The sequence below is a fragment of the Heptranchias perlo genome, chromosome 33, assembly GCF_035084215.1.
Source record: "Heptranchias perlo isolate sHepPer1 chromosome 33, sHepPer1.hap1, whole genome shotgun sequence".
Lineage (NCBI taxonomy): Eukaryota > Metazoa > Chordata > Chondrichthyes > Hexanchiformes > Hexanchidae > Heptranchias > Heptranchias perlo.
In genome coordinates, this window is record NC_090357.1 from 26,460,898 (window position 1) to 26,486,674 (window position 25,777).

At 44.6% G+C, this 25,777-nt stretch overlaps 1 protein-coding gene across 6 annotated transcripts in view; it reads left to right on the plus strand.

Moving 5' to 3' along the window:
• Positions 1 to 25,777, plus strand: part of st3gal4 (ST3 beta-galactoside alpha-2,3-sialyltransferase 4) — a 226,811-nt gene that overhangs the window by 169,206 nt on the left and 31,828 nt on the right. The window contains exon 1 of one of the 6 annotated variants that reach the window (XM_067971098.1): positions 14,820 to 14,881. The exons of the other annotated variants lie outside the window; for them this stretch is intronic. The gene's annotated coding sequence lies outside the window, so the exon portion shown is untranslated. Of the gene's footprint in view, positions 1 to 14,819; positions 14,882 to 25,777 lie in introns of those variants that run through there. 6 annotated transcript variants of the gene reach the window in all.

Sequence of the window (25,777 nt, forward strand, 5' to 3'; positions counted from 1 at the left end):
CTTGGAGTCTGTGCGCCCAAAAGGCTTTCCTTCTCCCGTACGGCAAAGTGCAGTCAACCATTCCCCAAGCTCAGTATTCCTTGAGCAGCCTCAAGCGTACCCCCCTTGGGTGGTCCTTGCTCTGTGATGGGAACCCCCATGTACCCCAATCTCCATAGGGTGGACAGACTTCATAAAGCACCCTGTCCCATCCATGCTGCATGGCCCCTCGGCAAGTGGAAAGTTCAAATTAAGGATGCTCCTCACTAGGCACATCTCAGTGACCCTGTCTCCATAACCAGAGTCACCCAACTTCCTAACTCAGACCCTCATGTGACAGCCTTATCTTTAAGGCGTTTTAAGAGAAGCTCAAACAGGAATGAGGAGTGAATGCATGCTGGGACATTGCCCCAAAAGTCGTAAAGCTCAATTTGTACATTGAATCTGAATTAGATTCAGAGGCCGCAGTGAACAGATTCCATTCCTGACCGCCAAAAGAAAAACTACAACGAAAACAAAAAGTGTCGGGAACACTCATCAGGTCAGGCAGCATCTGTGGAGAGAGAAACAGAGATTCAGGTCAATGACCTTTCATCAGAACTGGAAGATGTTAGAGATGAACAGCCTTTAAGCAAATACAGAGCTGGGGAAAGGTGGGCGGGGGCAGGGAAAGAACAAACAGGTGATAATGAGACAAGTATAGAAACAAAAGATGGGTCCAGAGGAGGTGTAAATGGTTACAACAGAATAGCAGAGGGTTGGGGGGAAGCATAGAAAATCTGGCAAAGAGAAGACTTCCATGGCCAGAGAATGTGGCGGAGAAAGGCAGGTAGACCCCAGGGGTACAGACCACCCCTTTGGCCATGCACCGATAGGGGATCCACATCCCAAGTACGAGCTCACGCCTCCTCCATTCCCAGTGGCTCTGGTGCAGCCGTCCTCCATTACCAGCACCTGCTGTCTGAGAGAAAATGGGAGCGGTAGTTAAGATCTAAAGTTATTCAAATCAGTGTTAAGGCTGGAAGGCTGTAACGTGCCTAACAGAAAGATGAGGTGCTGTTCCTGGAGCTTCATTGGGACAGTGTAGAAGGCCAAGGACTGAGAGGTGGGAGTGGGATGGAGAATTAACTTGGCAAAAAACCCCAGATAGAATCATGGAATGATACAGCACCATTCTGCCCATCGTGCCTCTGCTGGCTCTTTGGTAGAACTATCTAATTAGTCCCATTCCCCTGCAATGTTTTTTCCTTTCAAGTAGTTATCCAATTTCCTTTTGAAAGTTACTATTGAATCTGCTTCCACCACCCTTTCAGGCAGCGCATTCCAGATCATAACAACTCGCTGCGTAAAAATGTTTTCCTCATGTTGCCACTGGTTCTTTTGCCGATTGCCTTAAATCTGTGTCCTCTGGTTACCGACCCTTCTGCCACTGGAAACAGGGTAAATAAGGAGAAACTATCAAAACAGTTCATGATTTTGAACACCTCTATCAAAATCTCCTCTTAACCTTTTCTGCCCCAAGGAGAACAACTCCAGCTTTCTCCAGTCTCTCCACATAAGTCTCTCATCACTGGCACCATTCTAGTAAACCTCCTCTGCATCCTGTCTAAGGCCTTGACATCCTTCCTAAAGTGTGGTGCCCAGAATTGGACACAATACTCCAGCTGAGGCCTAACCAGATATGAGAATGTGTACACAAAGCAGCTTGAAAGATATTCGTATGAAACAGGAAGGATGTGCTTCACCGTGATATGTCCTAACCAGATGTGAGAAAGATGATTATATGAAACTGGATGTGTTTCACTATGACATGTAATGTTATGATTCGGGAATTGGAAGTACAATTTCAAAATTTGCGGATGATACCAAATTGGGGGGGGTGTAGTTAATACAAAAGAAGAATGCTTCAAAGTACAAGAGGACGTTAATAAACTTGGATAATAAGAGCCTAAATAGGATAGAGGAGCACAGGGATCTGGGGTACAGCTACACAAATCACAAAAAGTAGCGATGCAGATTAATAAGGCCATAAAAAAGGCAAATCAAGCACTAGGGTTCATTTCTAGAGGGACAGAATTGAAAAGCAAAGAAGTTATGTTAAACTTGCATAGAATCTTGGTTAGACCACACTTGGAGTATTGTGCACAGTTCTGGTCTTGCATTCTAGAAAGGATATAGAGGCATTGGAGAGGGTGCAAAAAAGATTCACAAGGATGATACCAGAACTGAGAGGATATCCTTATCAGGAAAGGCTGAACAGGCGGGTGCTCTTTTTTTTGAGTGACCTGATAGAGATCTTTAAGATAATGAAAGGTTTTGATAGGGTACATGTAGAGAAAATGTTTCCACTTGTGAGGGAGTCCAAAACTAGAGATCATAAATATAAAATAGTCGCCAATAAACCCAATAGGGAATTCAGGAGAAACCTCTTTATCCAGAGAGTGTTTAGAATGTGGAACTCGCTACCACAAGGAGTAGTTGAGGTGAATAGCATAGGTGCAATTAAGGGGAAGCTCGATAAACACATGAGGGAGAAAGGAATAGAAGGGTATGCTGATAGGGTTAGATGAAGGAAGGAGGTGACTCGTGTGGAGCATAAATTCCGGCATGGACCAGTTGGGCCGAATGGCCGATTTCTGTGCTGTAGTTTTGATGTAACTTGCATTTATGTAGCGCCTTTCATGACCTCAGGATGTCCCAAAGCGCTTTACAGCCAATGAAGTACTTTTTGAAGTGTAGCCATTGTTTACAGATCCCAATTAAAACAGTTCTGTAAATGGAATTGTTCCTTCAACTGTGATTGCTTTCAAATGTTTAGTCAAGGTGAAAGACCTGAATAAATATGCTTTCAACCGATGGTCATTTTCCATTAGTTATATTCTGGTTCTTTGTACCTTTTATAGAAGTTGTGTTTGTTTTTTTTCCCATTTATTAATGATCTGTGCTTGACTAGTCTTGCTTGAATTCTGAACTGTTTGCCACTAACTGGGTTCAGCTGCAAAGGATGGTCTTGACCCTGCTGTAACTGGAAATATTGTCCAACAGAGAATTGACTGGACTCTAACCAGTTCAGTCAGTGGGCACTTAGTGTTCTTTGACTATGAATAATTACCTCAAGTTAACACTTCAGTGTAGTACTGAGGGTTCGGTGTCGACTTTAGATGAGACATTAAACTGAGGTCTTGCCCCGTCTGCCTGTTCACCACCTAAGCAACTTGGTTCGTTTGTGTGAGAATGTTTCAACTATATTTTATTTTTTAAACCTTTTCTTTCAGTTCTTCTTTGTACCTTTTGGAGAGTGTAGGTGAGAGATATGGCCCCATACTTCTGCTATGTTTATTAAGTGTCGGCTTGGCTCAGTCGGTAGCACTTATGCCTCTGAGTTTGAGGGTCGTGGGTTCAAACCCCACTCCAGGATTTGAGCACACGCTCTAGGCTGACACTCCCATGCAGCACTGAGGGAGTGCTGCTCTGTCGGAGGTGCTGTCTTTTGGATGAGACTTTAAACCGAGGCCCCGTCTGCCTGTTCAGGTGGATGTAAAAGAGGAGGGAGTTCCCTTGGTGTTCCAGCCAGCATCCCTCCCTCAACGAACACCACCAAAAGCAGATCGACTACTCATTCATTGCTGTTTGAGGGACCTTGCAGTGTGTAAATTGGCTGCCGTGTTTCTTTGCAAACTAGCAGTGACTGCAGTTGAAAAGTAATTTAACAGCTACAGAGCTCTTTTAAGACTTCCTGAGGACATGAAAGGTGCTAAATAAATACAAGTTTTTTTCTCTACTTGATTGAGGTACTAGAGAGTTACAGTTCAGGCTTTCTCCCAACATTTTTGTTTTGTGTTAATGGCAAAAAGTAGATTGAGTAACCTATGAGTCAAAACCTAAAACCCTTATTTGTGCTGTGTCTGAAATGGTATGTCCAAGATTAACAATTACCCTCTAATTGTGGTATTGACTTAACTTAAGATGACCACTCTATTCTCCTGCCTCATTTGAAAGGTGGAAAATACCATACTGGCAGACCAATGTGTTCAGGTTAGAACTATCAGTCAGATTTATTTACAAGTGCAATAATAAATAGAAAAAGTCAGACATAGCAATAAACTGTGAATACAATACTTAAAAACAATAAAGATAAAATCCGTTCAGAAGAGGTTAAAGTGTGATGTTAAGAGTGTACTGCTTACATGCTTTAATAACTGACAGGACTTTGGATGAAACAGTTTTTTGTAGACTTTCACAATGCTATGTTGCACATGGGTGATGCAGACTTCCAGTCTCTCCAAGATTCCTCCTTTCTGAGGGCTCTGGCCCCCCTTTCTGAAAGTTCTGATTGAAATCCTTGACTCTAAGTTATGTTCACCTTAGAACCATTGAAGTTTACAGCCCAAGAGGAGGTCATTCGGTCCATCATGTCTGTCCCTACTCTTTGCTCGAATAAGTGAAAATTAACCCCATTACCCCACTATTCCCCATAGCCCTGTATCTTTCTCTGTTTCAAATATTTCCCCAATTTCCCCTAAAAGATGCAATGGTTTCTGTCTCAGCCACTCCCTGGGGCAAAGTATTCCACAAATTCTCTTTCTCAAAAATTCTTTTCTCACTCTTGATAATAATTTGAAATTGACCTGGGTCAGAGGAAATAGTCTTTACGTATTACCTCTATCAAAACTCTTTATAATTTAAAAAATCTCTCTTAAATCTCCTCTTGGCCTTCTTTGTGCCATTGGAAATAGTCCCAGTATCTCGAGTATCTCCTCATAACTATAGTTTTCCAGCCCTGACGTCACCCTGGTGAATCAGCGCTGTACGTTCTCAGTGGCTTTAATATCCTTTCTATAATAGGGTGCCCAGAACTCTCTCAGTACTTCAACTGTGGCCTAACCAAAATTTTGTATAAAATTATTATTCTTTGCTCCTGCACTCTATGCCGCCATTTATAAAACCCATACTATATGCTGCTGGTAATTTTTAAGGCTTTACCTGCACTCAAATTTCCAGGACATTATATATTTGAACCCATTGTCTCTCTGTTCATCCATACCCTTCAGTGTCTTCTCGTTAAATCTATTCTCCCATTCCTTGTTTTTTCTCCCAAAATGTATCACCTCACACTCCTCCACATCAAACTACATCTCCCACCTGTCTGTCCACTGAGTTATGTCTTCCTTAATTCTTTTGTAATCAAGCCTCCTACTTTTGTACTGTCAGCAAATTTTGAGATTGTGCTCCCTATACCCAAGACCAAATCATCTATATAGACCAAGAGCAAAAGTGGACCCGATCCTGACTCCTGGAGTACACCACGTCTAGCCCTTCCCCAATAGGATATGGTAGCATAGTGGTTATGTCACTGGGCTAATAATCCAGAGGTTCTGGACTATTAATCTGGAGATATCAGTTCAAATCCTGCCACAGCAGCTGGGCAATTTAAATTCAGTTAATTAAATGTTTTAAAAAATCTGGAATAAAAAGCTAGTATCAGTAATGGTGACCGTGAAACTACTGGATTGTCGTAAAACCCATCTGGTTCACTAATGTCCTTTAGGGAAGGAAACCTGCCGTCTTTACCCAATCCGGCCTATATGTGACTCCAGACCCACAGCAATGTGGTTGATTCTTAACTGCCCTCTGAAATGGTCTAACAAGCCACTCAGTTGTACAATCCTACTACAGAAAGCTGCATGGACTGCAGTGGTTCAAGGCGGCGACTCACAACCTTCTCAAGGGCAATTAGGGATGGGTAATAAATGCTGGCCTTGCCAGCGACGCCCACATCCCATGAATGAATTTAAAAAAAACGTGCAACACCCAATTTTCAACCAGCTTTCCATCCATGCTGCCTTTTGTAACAAGAGATATTTTACTGAATGCCTCCTGAAACTCCATATACACATCTACTGCACTCCTTTCATCTATCCAATCAGTCAGCAATTCAAAAAGCTATTTAATTTGTCAAAAATGACTTCCCTTGATTCTCAGTGACTAATTAAAACTCTAATTATGGATTCTAGGATTTTTGTCCGTGACCGCGTCAGACTAACTGGCCTGTTGTTAGCCCGCTTATCCTTCTGTCTCTTCTTGAACAGAAGATGTTACATTGGCTTCTCTCTAGTCCCATCGCTCAGTTTGTACATTTAAGGCGGATTGACAGGTTGTGCCCAGAGCCTGTGCTTTCTCCTCTTGGACTTCTTTCAACAACCCAGGGTTCAGCCATCAGGGCCCAGTGACTCATTCACCTTGAGTTCTGATCATTTTTTTCAGAACCAGTTCCTTTTCTGGTAATCTCTTGATAATTGTTCCACTTCCTCCTCCAGTACACCTACATCCTCACTTCCACCATCACTTATATAAAAAAAATGCTAAATATTTATTTAATATCTTTGCCACAACTTCTCCCTCTGCAGAGATTCCCCCCTCAATCTCCAATCAGTCATACCCTCTTTTTTATCTATTCTTTTACTGTTCATAGGCTTGTAAAAACCCCAACAATACCTTTTACGTGATCTGCTAGTCTTTTTTCATATTCCCTCTCCATCTTTCCACTACACTTTCTATGTTCCTCGTGATTTTCCTCAGGATTGTTAGGCCCTACTGACGTGAGCAAGAGGCTCAATTAATTGCTTCTCATCTTGTGTTCGCATTACATCAACAAAAAAGAGCAGAGATGGCGATCACAAGACCTCTGAGTGCCAGCGTTGCAGAACATAGTTGACTTCAGGCAAAAATGATTTCTTTTAATCTTCTGCAGTGACTCTATTCAATCCCCCTCGTGCTGATCACGATGATTCCCTGGAGGGCAAATGACTGGCTCTGTTCTGATGCTGCTGTGTGAACAGCCCTGAGGAGTGTGTGTGTCGACTCATCACAAGTTTATAGTTGCTTCCTTGGTTGGTGGGTGGGTGGTTTTGTGGGGGAGGTAAAATGTCTTGTCGCAAATTGCTGAATCTGAGAGCAGTGACTGATCGACGTGGACAGATGTTTGGCCACCAGATGTTGCACGGGGCGCTGCCTTCTGAGGTTCCCCATGTGTGAGAGAAACTCATTTTTCTTTCAACAGAGCACAGGACAGTCATTAACGGACAGAAAGGTTCTTGTGTTTACTGCCTTGCAGAAAAAAAAGCTGTTCTTATGAAGTCTGCTAATTACAACAGGGCCTTGTTGATGATGGTTTTTCCACCAATCCTAGCCAGCAGTATGACCTTGTCATCTGCAAACAGTCCCACATAAGTCAGTAGGAAGTCTGTCCTTTGAAGTATGTTTTTAATAAGTTGTATTTTTAATCTATTTGGCTTCAGGAAACTGATATCGGGAGCGGTACCAGTGAGAACTGGCAGGGGTTACCTGCAGACTTGGGAGGTATCTGTGGACAGAATCTGGCATTGGGAGAGGGAGCGAGAATTGTTTGGTGCCTGACTTCCTCTTCATTGGGGATGTGAATCAACCTCATATTCAAAATGTTTGGTGGGGCAGGGTTGGGGGGGGGGGGGGGGGAAGAGGAGATAGGACTAGACTTGTTTAATGGGCGTTCGTTCCAGCACCGCTCGCTCAGATTCTAGCAACAGCCCATCAAGTAGAGACATCACCTGATCATCGGGTGAATGCGTCGGATACGTTACTGATATTTGCAAAGAGGTACTAAGTAAGATGGTGCCACTGGAGGAGATGCCTTGTTAGATCTAGGATTAAAGAACAGGAAGCCTATCCAACCTCCTTATGAGCAGCATCAGCTTCGAGGGGCCAAAGGGGAGAAGAAGCCTTGAGAAAACTGTTGTGAGTTGGTCAGAAAAAACAAGTATGGCATCTGCTGCAAGTGTTGGAGATGTCTGGCGGCAGTGAGATTGACTGTAGCCGCACGCTACCTCAGTACTGCGGCTGTGATTTAGAATTCAGCTGTAATTTTATAATGCAAGCTTTGTATTTGGCTCTCGAACGGACAGTTTGCACACTGTGCTGACACTGGATCTCCGGGCCGACTGACAAACCTCCGTCATGCATCGACCTTTGACCTTCTTTAGTTTCTTACAGTTAACTGAGTACAGTTCTGGTCACCACATTACAGGAAAGATATGAACAGAAGAGATTTACGAGGATGTTGCCAGGACTGGAGAATTTTAGCAATGAGGAAAGATTGGATAGGTTGGGGTTGTTTTTTTTTGGAACCGAGGAGGCTGAAGGGAGATTTAATTGAGGTATATAAAATTATGACGGGACTAGATAGAGTGGATAGGGAGGACCTATTCCCCTTAGCAGAGGGTCAGTGACCAGGGGGGATAGATTTAAGGTAATTGGTAGAAGGATTAGAGGGGAGCTGAGGAGAAATGTTTTCACCCAAAGGGTGGTGGGGGTCTGGAACTCACTGCCTGAAAGGGTGGTAGAGGCAGAAACCCTCATCGCATTTAAAAAGTACTTAGGTTACAGCACTTCAAGTGCATATCCATCAAGAGTTGGAAAGTGGGATTAGGCTGGATAGCTCTTTCTCGGCCGGCATGGACAGGATGGGCCGAATGGTCTCCTGTGCTGTAAATTTCTATGATTCTTGAACCATGCATTGGACATGGGAGTTTGAATGGAATTAATCAAGTCTTCTAAATACAACAGCCCCTAGTTGATGTTGGTAATTCTTGTCCTTGTTTTCAGATCTCTCCGTGGCCTCGCCTCTCCCTATCCCGTAACTCCCTCTATCCCTACAACCCTCCGAGATCTCTTCAATTCTGGTCTCTTGCGCATCCACGATTTTCATTGCTCCACCGCTGGCGGCCGTGCATTCAGCTGCCTAGGCCCTGAACCTCTCCGCCTCTCTACCTCTCTCTCCTCATTTAAGACGCTCCTTAAAACCTACTCTTTGACCAAGCTTTTGGTCACCTGTCCTAATATCTCCTTATGTGGCTCGGTGAAAGATTTTGTCTTGGGATGTTTTACTGCGTTAAAGTGCAATGTAAATGCAAGCTGTTGATGGTTTCTCCACGAATTTTAACCGGGGGCGGGTCATTTGGATAAAGGAAGACAGTCTCCGGCCAGAACCCCGCGGGAGCGATGTCAGGGCTGGCGGGTGGGACCAACAACCGGGTCTGGGGGTCGAGGAAGCTGGGATCCAAAGCAATGGTCCCCAGCACAAAGTTAGCGCTGGGAAGGGGATGTCAATGTCGCCGTTGAGAGGGAGCGGCATGGTCCAAAGACTCCTTGCAGAGCCTGGGGGAGCACCCTGGCTCCTCCCTGGTTCAGAACGACTCCACAGAAAAGTTACATTTTTAAACTTACCTTGGCCGTTTCTGGCCACTCCGTGACTCCCGCCATGCTGTCAGGGCAATCCGGAAATTGTAACGACATCATTGGGCAGCGACTTTCCAATACAAATTACGCCCCCCGCCCCCCACCGCCTCCTGTGCCTGTTCTCGGGTAAGTCAAGATGGCGAGGGGTGGGAGTACTGCAAAAGTTGAAAAGCCCAAGATTCTTCAGTCTTACCTCATAACTGAGACCTTTGAGATTGGGGATCAATGTTCTCTGCTCTGCCTCCAATGCTTGAATGTCTCCCTCATGTCTCGAGGACCAGGACTGGACACAATGCTCAAGGTATGGTCTGTCCAGTCTGATCATTACAGGTTTTTTTTGCTATATACTGGATTCTATTGGCTTTGTGGACTGCTGTTCTGCATTGGCTGGACATGTCGAACATCGAGTCCACTCACAACATCAACTTTCATTTATATAGGTCCCTTTTAACGCAGTAAAACATCCCAAGGCACTTCAGGAGCGTAATCAGATAAAATTTGACACCAGCCACATAAGTAGATATTAGGGCAGGTGACCAAAAGCTCGGTCAAAGAGGTAGGTTTTAAGGAGCGTATTAAAGGAGGAGAGAGAGGTAGAGAGGCGGAGAGGTTTATGGAGGGAATTCCAGAGTTGAGGGCCTAGGCAGCTGAAGGCACGGCCGCCAATGGTGGAGCAATGGAAATCAGGGATGCGCAAGAGGCCAGAATTTTAGGAGCGCAGAGATCTAGGAGGGGTTGTAGGGCTGGAGGAGGTTACAGAGATAGGGAGGGGCGAGGCCATGGAGAAATTTGAACACAAGGATGAGAATTTTAGAATCAAGGTGTTGTTGGACCGGGAGCCATTGTAGGTCAGCGAGCACAGGGGTGATGATGAACCGGACTCAGCAGCTGTGTAGACATCTGAACGTTTTCTGAAAGCCCCTAATTTGGATGGGCTTGTGTGTGAAGCAAGACACACACTCTAAACAATGGAGTTAGAGTTCATGACCTTCCTGATTATAAGTAAAATGAAAAGGCTTCAATCTCACTATAATAGAAAGTTGAACCAACAAATCTTAGTAAATGTCAGACACTGGACTAAAATGCAATTGTGGATTGTGCAATGTTAGTGCTTCACACATTCATATGAAATTCCTTAGCGTACTGGGATTGAGCCCTCAGTTATTCCTAATTTAACCCAACTGAGTTTTGTTGAGTGTTTCATCTGCAATGGTTTGAACATAAAGCAGTTATTTTTGTTTTTGGCTCTTTTGTAAGTAGCGTCAACAAAAGATTTATTTTCCTAAACAAAAGAGGTGCTGCACCAACCGCCAGAACAGTCACCCGCGACAAGAATGTGGGAAGGAAAAGCATTTGTGTGGGCACTTGTGTGTAAATGTCGGCCTTGCCAGCGACGCCCACATCCCGTGAACGAATAAAAAAAAAAATCACACAATGACCTGTGTGTTACCCATGATAGCTGTGGCTCAGTTGGGAGCACACTTGTCTCTGAGTTAGAAGATTGTGGGTTCAAGTCCCACTTCAGAGACTTGGAGGCTGATTTCACAATGGTGGTGGGTTGGCAGCAGGGCGGGGGGTGAAGGTGCATGTGGAAAACCCGCATGAACAAAACTTAATGTTTCTGATACGATTGCATGATGATTAATGTCCTCTCTGGGAGCTGCAATGGGAGGGATAGATAGATAGATAGATGTCATCCTGCACTGGGGGGGGGGGAAGACATTAGAGCAAGGTGCAAAGGTAGGTTCATTTTGTGTTTTAACTTCCTTCTGTGGTGTTTAATTTATTTAGTTTCTTTTCCCTGGTCCGGCAATTAAAGCCGGCGGGACTTCCAGGTTTGGGAACGTCGCGGGCACCCAGATGACTCTGGGTCATGCACGTTCTTCGGCATGTTGGAGCCGGGATTCCTGCCTGCTCCAAAAAAATCCCGATTTTCTTTACCGCCCCCCACCCCCCCCCCCCCCCCGCCCCCGACACACCCGCACTTTCCTTTTAAAATCATGCCCCAAATATTCTGAAGACACGCCTCAGCCTTTGACCCCGTCCAACAGGTACGAGGTACTTGCCACTTGTATGGATGAGAACAAAGACTGCAGGGAGGATGGGCAAACTGACCACGGCACCGTGGTACAGGAGGCCATTCAAGTAGGGGGAGTAAAAAGGAATGTGGTAGTGTTAGGGGATAGAATAGTCAGGGGGATAGATATTGTTCTCTGTAGCCACGTCCGGAGTCCAGAAGGCTATGTTGCCTGCCCGGTGCCAGGGTTAAGGATATCTCCTCACGACTGGAAAAGAACTTGGAGCATGAGGGGGAGGATCCAGTTGTCGTAGTCCAGGTAGGAGCCAACGACATGGGTAGAACTAAGAATGAGGTTCTGCTGAGGGAGTTTGAGGAGCTCAGGTCCAAATTAATAAGCAGAACCTCAAAGGTAATAATCTCTGGATTACTACCTGAGTCACGCGCAAATTGGCATTGGGTCAAACAGATGAGATGGTTAAATGCATGGCTCAAAGATTGGTGTGGGAGACAGGGGTTTCAATTCATGGGGCACTGGCACCAGTACTGGGGAAAGAGGGAGCTGTTCCATTGGGATGGACTCCACTTAAACCGGGGTGGGACAGTGTCCTGGAGAATCGAATAACTAGGGCGGTAGATAGGGCTTTAAACAAATAAGAGCGGCAGGGAGGGTTCAGGCAAGGTTAAATTTCTAAGTCCAAAGAGAAAGGTCAAGGCTGTGGATTGGAAAGTAGCAAATGTAACCCCACCATTCAAGAAAGAAGGGAGAGAGAAAACAGGGAACTACAGGCCAGTTAGCCTAACATCAGTCGTCGGGAAAATGCCAGAATCTATTATTAAGGACGTAGTAACAGGGCACTTGGAAAATCATAATACGATTAGGCAGAGTCAACACAGTTTTATGAAAGGGAAATCATGTTTGACAAATCTTAGAGCTTTTTGAAGGTGTAATTAACAGGGTAGATAAGGGGCAACCAGTGGATGTGGTATATTTGGATTTTCAAAAGGCATTCGATAAGGTGCCACACAAGAGATTGTTACACAAGATTAGGGCTCATGGGATTGGGGGTAATATATTAGCATGGATTGAGGATTGGTTAACAGTCAGAAAACAGAGAGTAGGAATGAACGGGTCATTTTTGGGTTGGTGGGTTGTAACTAGTGGGGTGCCGCAAGGATCGGTGCTTGGGCCTCAGCTATTTACAATCTATATTAATGACTTAGATGAAGGGACCGAGTGTAATGTTTGCTGACAATACAAAGCTAGGTGAGAAAGTAAGCTGTGGGGAGGACACAAAGAGTCTGCATAGGGATATAGACAGGTTAAGTGAGTGGGCAAGAAGGTGGCAGATGGAGTAGAATGTGGGAAATGTGAGGTTATTCATCTTGGTAAGAAAAATAGAAAAACAGAATATTTTTTAAATGGTGTGAAACTATTAAATGTTGGTGTTCAGAGGGATTTGGGTGTCCTTGTACACGAAACATGGAAAGTTAACATGCAGGTACAGCAAGCAGTTAGGAAGGCAAATGGTCTGTTGGCCTTTATTGCAAGGGGGTTGGAGTACAAGAGTAATAATGTCTTGTTGCAATTGTACAGGGCTTTGGTGAGACCTCACCTGGAGCACTGTGTACAGTTTTGGTCTCCTTATCTAAGGAATGATATACTTGCCTTAGAGGTGGTGCAACGAAGGTTCACCAGATTAATTCCTGGGATGAGAGGGTTATCCTATGAGGAAAGATTCTGTAGAAGGGGCCTATACACACTGGAATTTAGAAGAATGAGAGGTGATCTCATTGAAACATGGGGGTACGGGTAGCATAGTGGTTACGTTACTGGACTAGTAATCTAGAGGCTGGGACTAATAATCTGGAGTCATGAGTTCAAATCCTGCTATGGCAGCTGGTGAATTTAAATTCAATGAATTAAATAAAATCTGGAAAAAGAAAACTAGTATCAGTAATGATGGCCATGAAAGTACCGGATTGTCGTAAAAACCCCTCTGGTTCACTAATGTCCTTCAGGGAAGGAAACCTGCAGTCCTTACCCGGTGTGGGCCTATATGTGACTCCAGACCCCCAGCAATGTGGTTGATTCTTAATTACCCTCTGAAATGGCCTAGCAAACCACTCAGTTGTACAATCTTGCTACAGAAAACCACAATAAAAATAATAACAGGACACAACAAAGGCAAAGGCAACCAAGCCCAGTCAACCCTGCAAGGTCCCCCTCACTAACATCTGGGGACTTGTGTCAAAATTGGGAGAGCTGTCTCACAGACTAGTCAATGCAACAGCCTGACATAGCCATACTCACAGAATCATACCTTTCAGCCAACGTCCCAGACTCTTCCATCACCATTCCTGGGTATGTCTTGTCCCACCGGCAGGACAGACCCACCAGAGGTGGTGGTACAGTGATATCCAGTCAGGAGGGAGTGCCCCTGGGAGTCCTCAACATTGACTCTGGACCCTATGAAATCTCATGGCATCAGGTCAAACATGGGCAAGGAAACCTCCTGCTGATTACCCACCTACTGCCCTCCCTCAGCTGATGAATCAGTCCTCCTCCATGTTGACCACTACTTGGAGGAAGCACTGAGGGTAGCAAGGGCACAGAATGTACTCTGGGTGGGGGACCTCAATGTCCAATCACCAAGAGTGACTCGATAGCACCACTATCTGAGTGAGCTGGCCGAGTCCTGAAGGACATAGCTGCCAGACTGGGCCTGCCCCCCTTGTTCCAAAGAAAACAACCCCAGCCTATCCAATCTTTCCACATAGCTAAAATTCTCCAGCCCCGGCAACATCCTCGTAAATCTCCTTTGTACCCTCTCTAGTGCAACCACATCTTTCCTGTAATGTGGTGACCAGAACTGTACGCAGTACATCAAGCTGTGGCCTAACCAATGTTAGACCTAGATCTGAAAGATCTAGTTGCTTTCAGGCTGAATAAAACATTAATGAATTACCAGTTGGCTCAGAACGAGCCTTTGACTTAGTGGTCAGCTTTCCCGCCTCCATGTCGGAAGGTCCAGACGGTCCCGGTGAGTGGAGACTGGAGCTCCGGCTCTGAACTCTGGGTTGACGTCCAGCGGGATACTGGTGTCCGTTGGGTGCGGGTGGCCTCTCCCCTCATCGTATGTGTTGTGGGAGCTCATAAAGCACTCCTGCCGTATAGGACTAACCAACCCTTGTATACAATTCATTAATATAATAAATAGAAGTCTCATTAGTACATACTGTATTCTGCACCTTACGTCTTAATGTGTACCATCAAAGAGGAGGGTTTTATTGTAAAAGGGAAGCAGAGAATTAGTGTTTTAAGTCTTATTCATGTTTGTGTACTTTGGACCTTGTACTTTTAAGTTTATTACAAGGGCCTTTTATTTTGCTGCGGAAGAGGATGTGATTTTCATTCCTTCTACTAGTTTATATTGGTGGGGGGGGTGGAGAGGGTAGGGTTGGGTCATTTTGTTGAGCCAATCTAAATGCAAATGCCTTTCATTTCTTTGTGGAGGGGGAGGCATTTGGAGTGTTGTTTTTTTTTTGTACCTGTTTATTGAAATTATGCGTTTGTGGATGATGCCAGGGACGGGAAACCAGGGCTATGAGGTGAGACTTGAGATACTGGGACTGTTTCTACTCGAGCCGTGAAGGTTAAGAGGGGATTTAAGAAGTGTTTTGAAAATTATGAAGGATTTTGAAAGAGCAAAAAGGGAGAGATTATTTCCTCTGGTTGTGGAGTTAATGAGGAGGGATTAATATGAAAGGAGTGAGGAAAGAGATTAGGAGAAATAACTTTATACAATGGGTTGTGGAGCGTAGAATGCTTTGCCACAGGGAGCGGTTGAGGCAGAGAGCATTGTCTCTTTTAAGGGAAAATTTGATAAATATTTGAAGCAGAAGATGATACATGGAGTGCAGGGCAGGGGCATTCATTTCGGATTGCGCTAGCACAGATACAGTGGGCCAAATGGCCTCTTTCTGTAATGTAAACCTCTGTGATTCCAGGGCTACTTTTCACTGGTACGTTGTTGAGTCATCAGGTTCTCCAAAGCAGTTTGCCAGCTTTTGCAAGTTTTGTAGGTTAGTGCACGCACACTATCAAGCAGTACTTAGAACAGACTGGCTCTCAAAAACATGACCAATGCCTTGGGGGTATGTGCTCTGGCAGGAGAAGCTAGCAACAGCATTTCACCGGTGATAACCTTGCAGGTAAAACCCTGTTCCTATTCCCGATGGATTGTTGCGGTGAATTTTGGGCTTTTTTTTTCCTTGTCTGCTCCTGCCCTGAAAGTCCTCTTACGAACCTGTCAGAATGGGACTATATCTTCAGATCTTCTGCCTTTGCACCATGTGGTTCCCTTCTGGGATCACGTTCGCTGGTGCTAGTTTTATGAGGACTACGGGGGAGAATGGGAAAATGTTTTGTGTAGCTGCCAACTACTGTCATTCATCAACTGCAAGGATTCTCAGTGTGTGCGGTAGTTTGCAGTTTACAGCAATGTATTATGTTAGGGCCTCAGTGATTAGAGCCCTGCTTGCAGTCCCCCTGAAATCTATATAAACCTGCTTTAATAGACCTAGTAAAACCTCCAGAATCATTTGTTTATATCATGAACCCAATAATTTAAAGTGCCACCACTCCCAATACTGGTAATTCTCTGCAAGTATTATTAAACGCATTTTTCTTAAACATTTATAGTGTTCTCTTGGGATAAGTTTCTTTTAATTTAAGTTAAGGTTGTGCGTGCACTGATTTCCACGTTGAGCCTGTTTGTATTGTGCAGTGCTATGTGATTGAAGATTGGATATATGTCTATATAGATCTCTCTCTCTCTCTCTCTCTCTCTATTATATATATATAATATTTTTCTAAAGCCTGGGTTGGTCAGTGTGGCTCTCTGTCAAGCTAATTTTACATTGCTGTTCCTGAGCCAAATCCCAGCATTTGTGCTGTTAAATCCTGCTCCCTTATCCTGGTAGCAGACACATCGTGCACCACCCAACCCTCTGCTCCGAAACCTTCCAAGTTCATGGCCTTAGGCAACCTGATAAATATCTCCCCAGCGGTCGAACGATTATGGAAGGGCCACGGTCTTGCATTTTCCTACATACCCATGTAAAACAGGACTGCTTTATTATACTATGACTGTAGGCTATTTATAAATTGATAAATTGGGCCAGTGGGCCGATGAATGGCAGATGGAGTTTAATTTAGATAAATGTGAGGTGATGCATTTTGGTAGATCGAATCGGGCCAGGACCTACTCCGTTAATGGTAGGGCGTTGGGGAGAGTTATAGAACAAAGAGATCTAGGAGTACAGATTCATAGCTCCTTGAAAGTGGAGTCACAGGTGGATAGGGTGGTGAAGAAGGCATTCAGCATGCTTGGTTTCATTGGTCAGAACATTGAATGCAGGAGTTGGGATGTCTTGTTGAAGTTGTACAGGGCATTGGTGAGGCCACACTTGGAGTACTGTGTACAGTTCTGGTCACCCTATTATAGAAAGGATATTATTAAACTAGAAAGAGTGCAGAAAAGATTTACTAGGATGCTACCGGGACTTGATGGTTTGACTTACAGGGAGAGGTTAGACAGACTGGGACTTTATTCCCTGGAGAGTAGGAGGTTAAGGGGTGATCTTATAGAAGTCTATAAAATAATGAGGGGCATAGATAAGGTCGATAGTCAAAATCTTTTCCCAAAGGTAGGGGAGTCTATAACGAGGGGGCACAGATTTAAGGTGAGAGGGGAGAGATACAAAAGGATCCAGAGGGGCAATTTTTTCACTCAAAGGGTGGTGAGTGTCTGGAACGAGCTGCCAGAGGCAGTAGTAGAGGCGGGTACAATTTTCTCTTTTAAAAAGCATTTGGACAGTTACATGGGGAAGATGGGTATCGAGGGATATGGGCCAAGTGCAGGCAATTGGGACTAGCTTAGTGGTATAAACTGGGCGACATGGACATGTTGGGCCGAAGGGCCTGTTTCCATGTTGTAACTTCTATGATTCTATGATTCTATGATTCTATAATACTGTAGATGTTTCTGCCGCTGTTATTTTTACAGGGTTCTAATCTGGCATGTGATTTTAAAAGTCAAATTTCTTTTGTAGCACGCAGACTGGTGAGGCATGTCATGTTCCCTGGGTTGCTGGAGGTGGTCTGTTTGCACAGCTGCAGACTGACCTGCTGTCACTTCAGTCCAACGGTTACTTGCATTTGTATAGCGTCTCTCACTTAACGAAATGTCCTAAAGTAATTTGGGCAGGAAGTGGTAGTCAGTGAGCAGGACTAAGGGCTGAGATTGGGGAGGCGCCTTGGAAGATGCACTGAAAGTTTGAGGAGGTTTTTGGAGTAGGGAGAGAGGTAGCAAGGTGAAGGGGTTTAGAGAAACAACTCCAGGATGTAGATGTGCGGTGGCTGAGGGAGGGAATGCGCCATAGACACAGTTGGAAGCATAGAGGGTACGGGTTGTGCTCTCGATCTGAAGAAAATTGCAAAAGTCGGATGGAGTGAGCCAGGGGGGGGGAAAGTTGGAGACCTAGGCAAAGATGTTGCCAGGGAACGGTAGAGGTCAGTGAGGAAAATTGGGGGAAATCAATGTGCAGGATAGGGTACAGAGCAGAGTTTTGGATGACTTGGAGTTTGTGTAGGCTGAAGCTGAGGAGGTTAGTGCCGAGGGCATTGGAGAAACCCAGCCTAGAGGTGACGAAGGTGTGGGTAAGAGCTTCAGCGGCAGTGGAGGTAACACAAGAGCAGAGCGGGACGATGTTCCAGAGGTGGAAATAGACAGTCTAGGTGACAGGGCTAAACAGGAGACTGAGGTTATGCACTTGTGTCTTCAGAGCTGAATGAACTTCGAGGGCATCTTCAAGTCTCCTCCTCTAACTTAGCCCCTAGTGCTGCTCGTTGACCATCTCGCCCTGTGGTGGGGAATTGTCACTTGGGGAGAGAAGTTTCTGGTGAGAGTTGAACAGGATTGCTTCAGTCTTGATGATGAGCTGAGGGACGGTTTTCAGGCAACCCAAGACAAAGTTTGGCAAATTCCTGTTCAAAGAATAGTTCCGCCTCCCTGCAGAAGAATTATAAAACCCCATGTATCCAATTATTAGCAACAGACAAAGCTGTAAGTTTATCATGGCTTATTAAGTACAGTTGACCCAAATTGGCAACCCAAGATCTGCTGTAGCCAGTGTTCAGGTGGGGGCTAATATGCACAATATTGGCCAGGAATCACATTTTCTCCAGCCTAGATACAATGGCCAGGATGACTGCCCTGTGCCAATTTCCTTGAGTTGGCAATTGGGCTTTCAGCCTGAGATAAAAGGTTGATGGGAGTTACTTTTCAGGGAACAGCTTACTTTGCACAGCTGCAGACTGACCTGCTGTCACTTCAGTCCAACGGTTACTTGCATTTGTATAGCGTCTCTCACTTAACGAAATGTCCTAAAGTAATTTGGGCAGGAAGTGGTAGTCAGTGAGCAGGACTAAGGGCTGAGATTGGGGAGGCGCCTTGGAAGATGCACTGAAAGTTTGAGGAGGTTTTTGGAGTAGGGAGAGAGGTAGCAAGGTGAAGGGGTTTAGAGAAACAACTCCAGGATGTAGATGTGCGGTGGCTGAGGGAGGGAATGCGCCATAGACACAGTTGGAAGCATAGAGGGTACGGGTTGTGCTCTCGATCTGAAGAAAATTGCAAAAGTCGGATGGAGTTGATTGTTAAAAAATTATTCGTTCATGGGATGTGGGTGTCCCTGGCGAGGCCGGCTTTTATTGCCCATCCCTAATTGCCCTTGAGAAGGTGGTGGTGAGCCGCCTTCTTGAACCGCTGCAGTCCCTGTGGTGAAGGTTCTCCCACAGTGCTGTCAGGAAGGGAGTTCCAGGATTTTGACCCAGCGACGATGAAGGAACGGCGATATATTTCCAAGTCGGGATGGTGTGTGACTTGGAGGGGAGCGTGCAGGTGGTGTTGTTCCCATGTGCCTGCTGCTCTTGTCCTTCTAGGTGGTAGAGGTCGCGGGTTTGGAGGCGCTGTCGAAGAAGCCTTGGCGAGTTGCTGCAGTGCATCCTGCGACAGATGCGACTGTAAAAAACTTTGCAAAGCGGTGACAGATCCTGTGGTCCAGTCCAGGTTCTGCCCCTTACAAGGTCCTGCAAAAAACCCCAGAAATGATGAAGCCCGGTGCAGTTACAGAGGGAGTCTGGCAGAAACGCTGGCGGAATTGTGGCCCCAATATATCCATCACTTGTATTACGAGACGTCACATTTTGCGACCTCTAACTATGCCACCATGGGGGAATCCTATTGTTGAGCTAAACTTAGTTCTCAAGGGGTTAAATTCATTGGGCAGCAGGACTTGGATGATAAAGATTAGGATTCAAACTGAACCAGAGTGCTAGAGACAATGAGAGACGGCTTAATGTTCGAGTGATTTAACTCAATGTTGTTACAATTCTATTCAGTGGGAGTCATTGCCAAATTAGGCTGGTGAATTTTGATCTTTGTGGAGAGGGGGTAGTTAGTTTTGACAAAGTTTGACACTAGAGTTAGGCTGAGAGAAGAAAATGTGGATTCATTTTATGCATTTAATAGAAAAAGTGCTATCATTATTTTCTAAAGCTTAATAAAAACCTTAAAATGTTGAATGTTGCAGGGAAAGGAGGGTCTTCCCTGGGCTGATGGCCAGAATACAGAGGATTAATTTTGTGTAAACCAACGAAGACAGCCCACTGATGGGGAGCAGTGCAGTGTGTGTGTTATTTTGTATTATTAGGCAAAGACACATTGTATTGATTGGAATAAGTGAATCCGATCAAAACTGTTGCTCTGCGAGGTCACTCACTGTGAAATAAAACAGCTTAACAATTCCTATCGAGCCTCATCTCATCAAAAGCTCACTCAGTCCCCGTTCAGAGAGATTGAGGAAATACTCGTGTGAAAGACATGAATATCCAATCCCGATCACAAGGGGTTGTCTCTGCTACTTTTCCTGTATTAATGTTATTGTACAGATAGATAGAGGACAGTGTGCGTCAACTCCCATAGAGGCAAGACACTCAGAGACCGTTTACAGGAGCAACTGATCCATTAGACCTGTGAAGGGACTACACCAGACCCGAATTTGTAACAGCGGGACAAAACAAAGTATACAAAAGTGCATTTTGTTGCCATGGTGGATCTAGAAAGTTCTGAAGGAGGATGTGAGCACTAAAGACCTTACGATATTATTTCCTGGGTTGAGGGGTCCCAGAATATTCCCCGTCCCCGGTTTGGTCATTTTGATTTTTGATGTGTTTCCTAGCCTTTTGGAGGTGGACAGTATTTCAGTCTTGGAAACCAAAAAAGAATTTTATTCTGGAAGGTTACTGATATTTTAACCATTGAAATGAGGTAGGTGTGAAAAATTGCAACTGGTTTCTGACGTTCGTCCCTTTAGAGAGAACAGTAGCTTTCTCTTTTGCTCAAGCTGCAGGTTGTTGGCTTGTATGTCTTTATACCCAGCTTATTTTAATATTAATATTTATTAATGTTGGTTAAATCACCTCACTCCAAGGATATAATAGCCATATTGGCATCAGAAGGTTAAGAAATGGTGTTGGAACAAGGCCATCAGTTTTTGTTGTGCTATTTACATAGAATGTACAGCACAGAGACAGGCCATTCGGCCCAACAGGTCTGTGCTGGTGTTTATGCTCCACACGAGCCTCCTGCCTCCCTACTCCATCTCACCCTATCAGCATAACCTTCTATTCCTTTCTTCTTCATCTGTTTATCCAACTTCCCCTTAAATGCAATGACGCTATTTGCCTCAACTACTCCTTGTGGTAACGTGTTCCACATTCTTACCACTCTTTGGGTAAAGAATTACCTCTTGGATTTACCAATTACTTAATTTTTTTTCAATAACTAATCAATATCTTTAGGTTGGAATCTCGAGGGGGCTGGAATATAAAGGGGAGGAAGTGATGCTTCAGTTGTACAGAGCCTTGGTCAGATCCCACCTGGAGTACTGTGTTCAGTTCTGGGCACTGCACCTCAAGAAGTAAATATTGGCCTTGGAAGGGCCTCAGATTTGCCAGAATGATACCGGGACTAAAAGAGTTAAATTATGAGGACAGGTTACATAACATTGGCTTGCATTCCCTTGCGTGTAGGAGATTGAGAGGGTGATCTGATCGAGGTGTTTAACATGTTAAAAGGATTCGATAGGGTAGGTGCAGAGAAACTATTCCCTCTGGTGGAGGAATCAAGAGGGCATTATCTTAAAATTAGAGCTAGGTCATTTAGGAGGGAAATCAGGGAGCACTTTTTCACACAAAGGGTAGTAGAAATCTAGACCTCTTTCCCCCAGAAGGCTGTGGATGATGGGGGACAATTGGAACTTTCAAGACTGAGATCAATAGATTTTTGTTGGGTAAGGGTATCAAGGGATATGGAATTAAGATACAGATCAGCCATGATCTAATAGAATAGTGGAACAGACTAGTTGGGGTGGATGGCCTACTCCTGTTCCTACGTTCCTAAGAATCTGACTTTGACTTGTCTCCTCACTGGGGGCAGTGGTAGGTTTAAGCCCCACTCCAGAGAATTAAGCACATAATCCAGGCCGACACTCCAGTGCAGTACTGAGGGAGTGCTGCACTGTCGGAGGTGCCGTCTTTCGGATGAGACGCTAAACCAAGGCCCTGTCAGCCCTCTCAGGTGGACGTAAAAGATCCCACGGCACTATTTCAAAGAAGAGCAGGGAAGGTCTCCCCGGTGTCCTGGCCAATCCCACAACCAACATCACTAAAAAAACAGATGATCTGGTCATTATCACATTGCTGTTTGTGGGACCTTGCTGTGCACAAATTGGCTGCCATGTTTACCTAAATTACGATGTGTAGTTGGCTGTAAAGTGCTTTTGGACGTCCTGAAGTCGTGAAAGGCACGATATAAATGCATGGTCTTTTTCTTTCTTTTTTGTTCTTTTTACACCCCAGCTTACAATGCTTGAAAAGCTGAGGATTCAAAACGCAGTGAACAACCGAAAAACAGCCCTGAATAAATGCAGTTCGGTTGGCTTTTCTGTCAAATGTTTTTCACTCACCCGCTTTCTGAACTATCTCTCCCTCTCTCCACCGTTACCCATCATCAGCTAAATCCTCTGTATGGATTTGGATGGATGACAATTTAAACCTCACAGGGATAGATTTTCTATAGCGGAGCAGGTTGCCTGGCTGTTATCGAACCCGTCTGATACTCATTCCGTTGATTTTGACGGGATGAAGACCAGGCAGGTTCTAGGAGGTGTTTGCCAGATTACCGCCCAGCTGGTGTGACGGTGTATAACTGTCTTGCTTTCCATGCGGACATCAGTTTCCACTGTTGGCGCGGGGGGCCTGGAAATAAACTGATTCCCCGGCCCCCACACAAGCAGGATGATTGGGGTCTGCAAAAGCCGACTGCATGAACAAAAAGCTGGCAACGACGGCTTCCTGAACCACCGCAATCATTTGGTTTGTGTCCAACTGGTTTATTGCCTTTACGAGTTCCCCCGATTGCCCACTGAAATTACTGTGCGAGATCGGAGAACCTCCTGGAAATTACTGGTGTTAATCCCATTCATTTAGTTGCAAACCATCACTCTGAGCAACAACAACAATTTGCATTTATATAGCGCCGTTAACGTCGTAAAATGTCCCAAGGCTCATCACATGAGTGCAATCAGGCACAAATTGACGCCGAGCCAGAGACATTAGGACAGGTGATCAAAAGCTGGTCAAAGAGGTAGGAGGTTTAGGGAGGGGATTCCAGAGTGTAGTGCTGCAGGAAATGGGGGATGCACATGATGCCAGAATTGGAGGAACGCAAGAGTTCCTGGAGGGTTGAAGGGCTGGAGGAGGTTACAGAGATAGGAAGCCTGAATCAATACATCATGGAGTGAGTGAAGATAATATATGTTAAAAGTCCGAATGATCCCATAATCCAGTGGCTGTGCCAACCTTGTGTCTGCTGACAGGAAGACAAGTTTAAAGTCCCTTTTGATTGGCTATGTCCAGAGAAATTGTCCATAACCAAAGCAATCTGACTGGCTACAGAAATACAGACTTGGCAATCACAGAATTCCCATTCTGCAATCCAGGCCTTTCTATCACTTTAGTAGTCAACGGACAAGTTTCTGATATCAAAAGCTGTCTGGGGCCGGATAAATGTCTGGTTTCTGGCTCCTCCGTGAACTGTGCAAACGGGCTGCAAAAGCTTCACGTTCACACATTAACGAATTTTTAAAAATGATGGAGTAGGCTGCATACAGTGACACCACAAGTCCCGGCCAGAATGGAGATCATTGGGTAATTCCCCCGTCAATCATACCTAGAGACCGCACTGCTGTAAGAGACTGGGATTCATTTTACGCAAATAATTTGTAGGTAACTATCCTCCACTCACTGCATTTTGCTGGAGAAACAATTCTGTTTTTATCGGGAGACTTTGCTGTAGTTTCAGTCCTGAGTTCTGTTTGCTGTAGTTTGTAGAGACTCTGTTTAAATAGACTCTGTTTGCTGAGTAAGTAGACTTTGTTTGCTGTAAGTCCCACCCCACCTTCAATTCATTGGCTGACATAGTGGTGCCAATACTTATTTCGGGTGAGATAATGCAGAGAATAGAAGGTATCAAGCAGCTCCCCAGGTATTGGGCAGCTTTGAAGGTGATAATGACAAGCTAAGGAGCAAATGAATGAAGAGATAATGCTGCATTGCTGGAGAGGAAGGGTAAGAAAGACTTGCATTTAACATTGTGTTTTAGCATATCCCTCAAAAATGTCTCCAAGCCCGACACTTTGAAGTGTGGAAATTTATACGAGACAAACTCAGGAGCCCAGCACAGCAAAATTCCACTAACAGCAATGAGATGAATGTCCAGTGAAGCTATTTTTGGTTTGGGGGTTGAAGCAAGTATGAGAGAAGGAAAGAGTAAACAGAAATGGGAGATTGTAATGGTGGAAATTGTAAAAATAAGGCTATCATGGTGGCAATATTTCTGCTGGGGGGAAAGGTTGAGGATACTGAAGAAAGTGTAAGTTAGTAACAGGAGGAAGGGATGAGGTTGTATAATGGAATCATTGGCATGAAAGAGATAGTCAGAGGTTCTCAAAAGTAGACTAGGACATCTCAACTGGAGATGAATGGAAAACCATGTGTTTTCTGGGTTGGTATAAATCTTTGGTAGAATTTTGATGTTGAATGAGTGGCCAAATGGTGCCTTTCAGAAGGTCTTTTATTTGTAGATAACCAGACTGTTTTTTGAAGTAAACCAGATTAGCAGAGGGGTGTTGGCTGTCTCTCAACTGAGCAGGTCCGGGCCATGAGTATTTTAAAAAAAAGTCCTGGCCTGTTTATTTACTACAATGATACGATGGGAGGGGATTTCTCGAATCCCAGGGAACATGCAACACTTCCCCAAGATGCTGAGTACTGTGTGTAGTTCTGGGTGCCCCAATAGAGAAAGGACATTAAAGCCATAGAGAACAAATGGTGTAGATTCACCAGGATAGTGCCAGGGATGGGAACTATGGATATGAGGAGATACTTGCGATCCTGGGACTATTTCCATTGAAGCAAAGAAGGCTAAGAGGAGATTTAATAGAGATTATTAAAATTATGAAGTGTTTTGGTAGTGGAGCCAGTAACAAGGGCTCAATTTGATAAGGTCCCACATAAGAGGCTGTTAGCTAAGATAGAAGCCCATGGAATCGAGGGAAAAGTACGGACTTGGTTAGGAAGTTGGCTGAGCGAAAGGTGACAGAGAGTAGGGATAATGGGTAGGTACTCATATTGACAGGATGTGACTAGTGGAGTCCTGCAGGGATCTGTCTTGGGGCCTCAATTATTCACAATATTTAAGATGAAGGCATAGAAAGTCTCATATCTAAGTTTGCCGATGACACAAAGATTGGTGACATTGTAAGCAGTGTAGATGAAAACATAAAATTACAAAGCGATATTGATAGATTAGGTGAATGGGCAAAACTGTGGCAAATGGAATTCAATGTGGACAAATGTGAGGTCATCCACTTTGGATCAAAAAAGGATAGAACAGGGTACTTTCTAAATGGTAAAAAGTTAAAAACAGTGGATGTCCAAAGGGACTTAGGGGTTCAGGTACATAGATCATTGAAGTGTTGTGAACAGGTGCAGAAAATAATCAATAAGGCTAATGGAATGCTGGCCTTTATATCTAGAGTACAAGGGGGCAGAAGTTATGCTGCAGCTTTACAAAACCCTGGTTAGACCGCACCTGGAGTACTGTGAGCAGTTCTGGGCACCGCACCTTCGGGTATCATTCTAGTAAACCTACGCTGCACTCCAGGGAGTGTAGCGTAGGTTTACTAGAATGATACCCGGACTTCAAGGGTTAAGTTACGAGGAGAGATTACACAAATTGTATTCTCTAGAGTTTTGAAGGTTAAGGGGTGATCTGATCGAAGTTTATAAGATATTAAGGGGAACGTATAGGGTGGATAGAG